Source organism: Apodemus sylvaticus, chromosome 1 (genome assembly GCF_947179515.1).
Source record: "Apodemus sylvaticus chromosome 1, mApoSyl1.1, whole genome shotgun sequence".
In the NCBI taxonomy this organism is placed as follows: domain Eukaryota; kingdom Metazoa; phylum Chordata; class Mammalia; order Rodentia; family Muridae; genus Apodemus; species Apodemus sylvaticus.
In genome coordinates this window covers 69,211,234-69,220,105 of record NC_067472.1, presented here as the reverse complement: position 1 = coordinate 69,220,105, position 8,872 = coordinate 69,211,234, and the positions used below count along the sequence as shown (strand labels likewise).

The following is an 8,872-nucleotide window of genomic DNA, read 5'->3' as shown; positions in this document are numbered from 1 at the left end:
ACACTAACACTAACACTAACACTAACCCTCATGATTGCAAAGAGGAGTGCACCTGTGTAAGAGCATGTACACATGCACAGACGTGTGCACACGTGGCACAGATTTGTGCTTAATGTAAGTGACGAGTTCACCTGTTTTCAAATGACCAGTCAGTGTTGGCTAGATTACCATAGACTATGCACAAAGTCATAGAGCAAACTTTAAACCAAATATAATGGAGCTGCTTTATATTTGCAATAAAATATAAATAAAAACTCAATAAAATATAATCAAATACAAAACTAACATTAAAATTTCTAAATGTGGAAATAGTATAAGCCAAAATCATCACCGCAAAGTTTACAAATTAACTTGTCCCAACTCACTCAAAATTAACAAATGAAATATTTAAAAAAGAATACAAGTAAGCAACAATTGCTTAAAGTTATGTATTGGCTTGGCACCTCCAAAGAATCAGCTATAAGTGGTAACACAAACAGAGGGGCAAGTGAATCAGCTACTGGATGTCTCATGACTGGCTAGATATTTAGGAATTGATGTCCCTACCACTTTAAAAAGCAAAGTCAAAATGAGCATCTGGGATCGCAGCTAAAGGCAATGTATGGGTCCCATAAAAACGAAATGTTCTAATATTCCCCCAAAGACATAAATAAGTAGAAATCCTGCATCCTGGAGATGAAGATTGATAGGACCCTGGTGCCAAAGTGCAACTTCAAGTAAAATCCCCATGCAACTTTATTTAGCTTGGGAAAAAATGTAGCATAGCACTCCCCCGCAGGGACTGAATGTAAAGACAGAGCGGCGCGTCCACAGTGCCCATCTCTCTTTGGGATTTTCAGGAAGGTCTCCATGGTGCAGTTTGCAAGACAGTCAAGGGGAAGCTGAGAGATTGATTGACAAGGAATAAGCAAAGTTTCCATTTTGAAATGATAAAAAGCTAAAATAAAGAATTGCGTGTAGTAATGAGACCAAATGCTTTCCAGACTAATTAATACACTTGTAAGTGATTCACAAGCTTTTCTAGATATGACGTTAGTAGATAGATTGTATCCTGTTTATATAGCCTCATGAAGTGAAATAAAATATGGGAGGTATCATTTACAGTATATATATTTAAAGCATATAGGTACATACACTGCACATAAAACAAGGAAGGTTTAACACAGAAAACTATGGAGTAAATCTCGTTAGAGGAATTAGACACATGAGGCAGTAAGAAAGGCATGAGCAATGTTCATGAACTGGAGCTAGTGAAGCCTCAAGGCTTCACTATCTGGCTGTGTGGGAGGTTCTGAGTGGATGCTGTCTGTCTACTAAATTCACACCTGGAAACAGTCAGCAGGTGCTAAGAATCCAAGTGGCCAGACAAAGAAACCAGAGGCGAGGACTACAATTCATATACCAAGAGAAGGCTCAGTCTGCATCAAACCACATTAAGAAGACAGGGAACCTGAATAAAAGTGCACAAAAGACATGGGCAGAGACTTAAGGCAGGGGAATCCACATTTCTAATAAGCATACTTAGGCATTAAACTTTAGTGTCCATGGGGAATGCATGATTAAAACTATTAAGAGATGCTATAGCATGAGTACCTGAAAGGCTGAAATGATAATGATTACCAAAACAGTGGAGTGGTAAACCACTGTAGGATAGAAATCTGTATACCCTGATGGTGGCAGTATTAATTGTCAGACATGTTCAGGGCTACTTTGAACGATGCATCAACATGAAATATCATGGTGTGCAATCTCCGGTGTATGTAATGTAGCATAGGTGTGCATGCGTGCTGTCAGACATGTGTAGGAATTCACTGTAGCACTTTTCACAGAAGACCCAAGCAACAGCAGCCCAAGGGTTCAGCAGGAGAGAATAAACACTTATATCCGGGGAGCTGAATATCTTGGAATGTTTTTTGGTTTTGTTTGGTTGCTTTAGTAAATGAACCAAAAATTATACTCAGTGGTATGGCTGGGCATTGGAAACAAAACACTGACCAAAAAAGACCAGATGCAAGAGAGAATTTAAGGAGCTGGAGAGATCGCTCAACAAATTATAGCACTTGCTGCATTCACAAGGGACTCGGGTTTGGTTCTCAGCACCCAATTCAAGCACAGCTGTCTGCCTGCTCATTCAGCTCCAGGGAATCCAACACGCTTTTGTGGTCTCTGGGCAAACCTGCACTCTTGTGCATGTAGTCTCACACAGATACACGTGGAGACGCAGAATTGAAAACAATACAGATATTTAAAAACTGGTATAAAGAGGCTAGGGAGATGGCTTAGCAGTTAAGAGCATTAACTGCTGCTCTTTCAGAGGTCCTGAGTTCAATTCCTAGCAACCACATGATGGCTCTGATGCCTTCTTCTGGTGTGTCTGAAGAAAGCAACAGGGTACTCATATACATAAAATAAATAATCTATTCTTTTTAAAAACTAGTTTATAAAAGAACACTTAAGTCCTTTTATACACATTCCATTTATATAGAAATTCATTTATATTAAGGTCAAAGTGTGCAAGTTATAGAGGGAGTTTCTGAATTCAGACTAGGATAAGTTCAGCTTTTCTGAGCCCTTACTATATCACCAGGGCAATCCCCTCTATGGGCAGCTGGGAGTAGGCCTGTGAGGACCCTCCGAGACTTCTGTGCTTCTGACTTGGGTGGTATTTACATAGGTGTTTGCTTTTTGATAATTTGTTAAGTTCTACATTTATGGTTCCGTGCATTTTTAATACATGAATTATATTTCATAATAAGATGTTTTAGGAAAATGAGAAATTTTAGAAAATAATAAATTTGTCAAGATAAGAGTAATGAGTAAGCTCCTGCCCTCCCACATATTAATGTCCATAATAAATCTGCAGTAATGAAAACAGTGTCCAGGAACAGATGGCTCCGTCAGTGGGACAGAACGGGTCATTCCACAGCCATGTCTCAGCTGTGCAGGCACTTAAGGTGTGATAAAGGACTCTTTCCAAACCCAGGAGGGAGCAGTGGGCCATTTAATAAATAGCACCAAGACAACTGGTGAGCCAAGTAGAAAAAATATAGACCCTACCTACACCTCTGGCATCCTATTAAAAAACAAACCCTACACAAAATAACACCTTAACTGTAAGAACAAGACAATAACGGTGCAATCTGGCATCTGGATGTGGGGCAGCACTCTAGGTGAAAAAGGAAACCAAAACAACAAAGCAGTAGCAGCAGGAAAATAACCACAAATGCTTTCAAAAGTGTGACATCAAACACTCCAACAGTAAATGTTTAAAGGTCTATGTCATGTGTGTGGAGACAGTGCCGCAGCTGAGCGCTTGCTATTCTTGCGGGAGACCCAAGTTCAGTTTCCTCTGAGTTAAGTTTCCAGTGCCAGCTGAGAGCCTTGTGACCTGGGAGCTGTAACTCCAGCTCCAGGTGATTCATGGTCCCTTGCCTCTGAGGGCACCTGGACTCATGTGTACATATCTATACACGGCATGCATGCAAATACTTAATTAAAAATCATGAAAACAAATCTTTAAAGAGTATGCATTGAACTTGGAAAAGTATATTCCAAGGCAATCTGGCACACAGGTCTCATGATATTTTAATATTTAAATGTTTCATTGAAATTATTAAATAACATCAAATGATAACTATAGATCTTGAATGGGACAACACTCAAGGACATTAACCAGGGAATTTATAAGGATAGCCAAGGTTCAAAGGCTCAACCTTGCAAGCAAGTGCAAAGAGGGGAGATGCCATGTGTCACCCATCTAAAGGGTGGGGATTTTCAAATGCTTACTTTTAAAGCACAGGGTAATGGGGATGAACATGACTGCCTGTGGCATTGTCAGACTGGGGAAGGGACTGCCACTGACTATGTCTCTGCCTTTCATGTAGCCCCTCTCCTCCTGTAAATCCATTTCAAGGACATAACAAGAAATGTGGACCAAGATTAATGCGCAAACAGGCTGCTAGCTCTGTGATTTGTAATAGCAAAATATTGGCTCACCTAAGGTCCCACACTGAGGGAGTGAACTGATTTGTCCCCTATGACCAACCCTCCATCTACCAGATCCTGAGCACAAAGCACTTTCAGGACCGTGGGAAACTCGTGAATCATGAGAACAGGGCAGATCCAGGTTCCGAGGGGCCTGAAGATTGTACAACTTGTGTGGCCTCAGAGAGGCTAAAAATCACTGGTGGAGGGAGGAGCCACATGTAGGTTGGGAGCTCTGAGGTTTAAGCTTCGTTTGTTTCGTGGAGGCCAACTTGGAATACTAAATTATGAAGTCTGACAAAAACTACAAGAGAATGTATGTGGCAACAGAAAAGGCCAGGAGACAAAGGCACACGTTGGGAACTTTGGGCGCTGCAATACAGTTGCTAATTGTCTTCCCCTTGTTAGGATTCATTAATTGAAACAGAAGCAACTTTTAAATGAAGCAAAGTTGGGCGGGAGAATGGGGAATTCAGAGAGAAAGGTAGGCAGAGAGAAGACAGGGAGAGCTGGGTTTTAAAGATACAAAAGGCAAACCTGGGGGCCAGTCACAGAACAGCAAGGGCTGAGGGGAGATGGCTAGAGCAAGGTGGAGGATGAATGTGTAGAGTCTAAGGTGTGAGAGGATGTGGGAACAGGGCCGCAGACGGTTCCTGGTTAGATTCTAGAAGTCTGAGCTGTATCACTGTAAGGAGCCTGGCAGAGGGTTATCCCGCGTGGGTGTTCATTGGTGACTAGTCCAAACGTCACTAGAGGTGGAACTACTTCAAAGGACAGTGAAAATGAGAACTTGGTCCCTGGGGAAAGAAAGCATTGAAGCAGACAAAACAGGACAATTCCAGATCAGTTAGGATTGATACCCCAGGCTGACCTAAGGAAGGCTTCAGAATAGGAAGTGCTCTGAGTATTTGGGGGGACAGTGGGATGGTGGGGTCTCAGGGATAAGGCCCTGTGATAACGTAATCTGCAGCAGGTCCAGATCTAGCTGAGATATCTGACGTCTCCATGTCCAGAGCCTAGGAAGTCTCCTGGAAGGAAGAAGAAGTTTATAATATGACAAACTACAGGGGCAGAGAAGGCACTGGCCACCCCTCAAGAAGGGAATGATCTATCTATGCCATCCCAAGGTGAAAATCAACTGCTGACTGAACAGTCAGATAAAATAAACATTCATGTCACCAGTGTATATGTGTACTGAATTCTAGGAGGGAAATGGATTTTTCTACCCAGGAAGTTCTTACCTATGGAATGATGGGGGTCCCTTTTTATTTTATGTGTATGCACGTGGGAGTGTATTTCCATATGTGTGTGTATTCATATGGGTATTCATATGTATGCAGATGAGTGTGATAGGATGTGCTTGTCCATGGAGGCCACAGTCAATCCTGGGGGATATTCCTTAGGAGCAGCCTGCCATGGTTTTGAGACAGGACCTCGACTTGGAAAAGGGGCTTGCTGATGCAGCTAGACTGTCTGGCTCTGAAGCCCCGGGGATCCACCTGGCTCCATGTCCCCAGCCTTGGGCTTCTGAATGTGTGTCACCAGAGCTGGCTTTTTATGTAGATGCTGTGGATGGAACTGTGCAACAAGGACAGCCCCTCCATTCTTCTTGTCTGTAAGTCTAACGGGTTGCTAGATCCTTTTCTCCACAGCTTTCCCCAAGTCTAAAAACCTAAGCTTTGGTAGAAAAACACTTGGCAAGTGCCCACACACCTGCACGCTGGCTTAAGTCTGGATCACATGAGGTATCTACGTGAGTCAGAAAATTAGAAGAGGATGAGAAAAGTCTCATCTTCAGGGAAATAAATCCCGTCGTTACTTATCCCCAATGAAATCTAATTATTTTGACTTTCCTGTAATCGTTTCTACTCAAGAAGTAAAAAATAGGAAAATAATTTAATTTTATTGGCAAAATTTACTAGATTAATACAACTGAGAACGTCACATAAAATGTTAGCATTAAATATTAAAATATATTAATAAAATACTAGATTACTAAAGCCTAATATTTAATATAATGCATTAATTGGGAGAGCTGTGTCAGTTTAAATATTAAACATAAAAATGAAAGTTGCCAGTAGGCTGTGCAGAGTGGGGTGACAGTACTCACCAGCTTGTGGCTCTGCTCAATAAAGTCACAGAGGGGCCTTTCCAGCAGGTCCAGCAGACACCAGTGGTTCAGGCAAAAGCTTTAGTCAAAAGTATGTTTTCTAAGAAATGGAAAGAACTGAAGTCAGAAAGTCACAGAGAGGCCAGGCAGTGGGAAGCTGTGTTCACCTGTGTTCTTCCTGTCCACCACAGGGAAGAAGAGTTGTGGAGCCCAAACAATGGAAGTTTGGGCCACAGACAAAGACTTTAGGGAATTTGTAGTTCATCCACTGTCTCACAAAAAAGGCAAAGGAGAATCTATCCCTTGTTCTCTGCCCCCTTTCAGCGCTCTGGACAGAACCTTCCTTTACCACACTTCGGAGGGAATCCAAGGGCAAGGGAGAGCAAGGCAGAAGCCAAGAATCAGAGCTCCAAGGTCAGAGAGCCTCTTCTGGAGAACTGCATGTGAGAATCAGCTAGGAAAGGACTCCATTCCATTCCCACCCCTGGGCACACTCCCTGCCCTTCTGAGGTCCAGAGTGCTGGCCCTCAGTACTTATGAATGCCAAGCGGACTGCGCATGCTTATACCAACACTGGGGCCAGTTGCTATTATTGCAGTAGAGCACTGTATAAAAGCACCCTGTAGAGGAAAGAGTCCTGGGGAAACAGATGAGCCTCCTTAGGCTGGAGGAGTCATGGAACCAGTGGTTCCTCTGATGATCGTAGTCCTGTTAGAAGTGGTTGGGCCCACCAGTTTCTGTCCACCCTGTCCTTTCTTTGGTGCTGGCCCTGTCCTCAGTGCCCAGTGTGGTAGGGAAAGGCCTTTCCTGCTGGTTCTGCAATCCCTGCTGAAAAAAATGCAGATCTCAACTGGTTGCATAGACTGCTTTGCTCTGCTTTTTTTCCCTGTTACCTGGGGTATATGGGTGATACTGTGTCTTTGTGGAAAATGTGCATATACTCTATATGTATGTTCACAGGTGGGCACACACAAATACAGGCAGAGCACAAGGTAAATACAGATGCAGAGTAGCTGTTCTCCACCTCCACCCTAGGTGGCGCTGGATGGTATTTGGCGATGTTTGATTTGCTCAGACTGAATTTGTGTTGGCATTCAGTGGGTGGAGGCCAGAAATGTTGTCAAGCATCTAATAATGCACTAAACAGCTTCCCACAAACATTCTTCAGCCTCTACCCTAATGTCAGAAACTCTGGGGCTAAGAATCTTGGTTTCCATATGTAAGTACTTTTTAAAAATGTTTTTAAAATACTCATTTTGAATCCTCAAATCTGGTAAGATGTAAATGTGAAATAAATTGACCCAGGCTTGCTTGGCACTTACAATGGAGCCCAGGCTGCCCTCCAAGTCATGAACCTCCTGCCTCAGCCTCCTATGTGCTTGAATTATATGTGTGATCTACCAGGCTAAGCAGGATGACAGAGTTTTAATATAAAAAATTAGAACTCTAGCATTGGTCTAATAGATTGTCAGTCTCCCAGAAGTCTTAATGATAATTTATTTTCTCAAGTTCTAGAGGCTGCAAGTCTACCATCAAAGGTACATTATCTGTCTCCCTGTTCCCCTGTGTACAGATGCGGTGTCCTTACTCTTTCCTGTGTCTTAACAGGGGCTTTGTGGTGTGTGTGTATGTGTGTGTGTGTGTGTATGTGTGTGTGTGCATATACATGTACATTAGCATTTCAAGACTACAATGCTCTGTAGTAGTAAATCCTACTGGTAATTGGATTAGAACTACTTTAATGACTTCATTTTTCTTCACTTACTTTTTGGGGGGGATTTAACCTTTTGTTATTCGATATATTTTTATTTACATTTCAAATGATTTCCCCTTTTCTGGTCCCCCACTCCCTGAAAGTCACATAAGCCCCCTTCCCTCCCCCTGTTCTCCCATCCACCCCTTCCCACTTCCCTGTTCTGATTTAGCCCTATACTGTTACACTGAGTCTTTTCAGAATGAGGGGCCACTCCTCCGTTCTTCTTGTACCTCATTTAATGTGTAGATTAGGTTTTGGGTATTCCAGTTTTCTAGGCTAATATCCACTTATTAGTGAGTGCATACCATGATTGATCTTTTGAGACTGGGTTACCTCACTTAGTATGATGTTCTCCAGCTCCATCCATTTGTCTAAGAATTTCATGAATTCATTGTTTCTAATGGCTAAATAGTACTCCATTGTGTATATATACTACACTTTTTGCATCCATTTTCAGTTGAAGGATACCTGGGTTCTTTCCAGTTTATGGCTATTATAAATAGGGCTGCTATGAACATAGTGGAGCACATATCCTTATTACATGCTGGGGAATCCTCTGGGTATATGCCCAGGAGTAGTATAGCAGGATCCTCCGGAAGTGACGTGCCCAGTTTTATGAGGAACCGCCAGACTGATTTCCAGAGTGGTTGCACCAATTTGCAACCGCACCAGCAGTGGAGGAGTGTACCTCTTTCTCCACATCCTCGCCAACAACTGCTGTCTCCTGAGTTTTTAATCTTAGCCATTCTGACTGGTGTAAGGTGAAATCTCAGGGTTGTTTTGATTTGCATTTCCCTAATGACTAATGAAGTTGAGCATTTTTTAAGATGCTTCTCAGCCATGAGAAGTTCTTTAGGTGAAAATTCTTTGTTTAGCTCTGTACCCCATTTTTAATAGGGTTATTTGGTTTTCTGGAGTCTAACTTCTTGAGTTCTTTATATATATTGGATATTAGCCCTCTATCTGGCATAGGGATGGTGAAGATCTTTTCCCAATTTGTTGGTTGTTGATTTGTCCTTCTG

The 8,872-nt window shown here is 42.3% G+C and overlaps 1 long non-coding RNA gene across 1 annotated transcript in view; it reads right to left on the bottom strand.

The window, feature by feature from the left end:
* Positions 1-366: 366 nt before the first annotated feature.
* The window catches only part of LOC127694768 (uncharacterized), a 92,234-nt gene continuing 83,728 nt past the window's right edge, over positions 367-8,872 (bottom strand). The window contains exons 3-4 of the long non-coding RNA XR_007979855.1: positions 6,095-6,194; positions 367-5,012 (exon numbers count right to left, since the gene is read on the bottom strand). This is a non-coding gene — a long non-coding RNA (uncharacterized LOC127694768). The remainder of the gene's footprint in view (positions 5,013-6,094; positions 6,195-8,872) is intronic.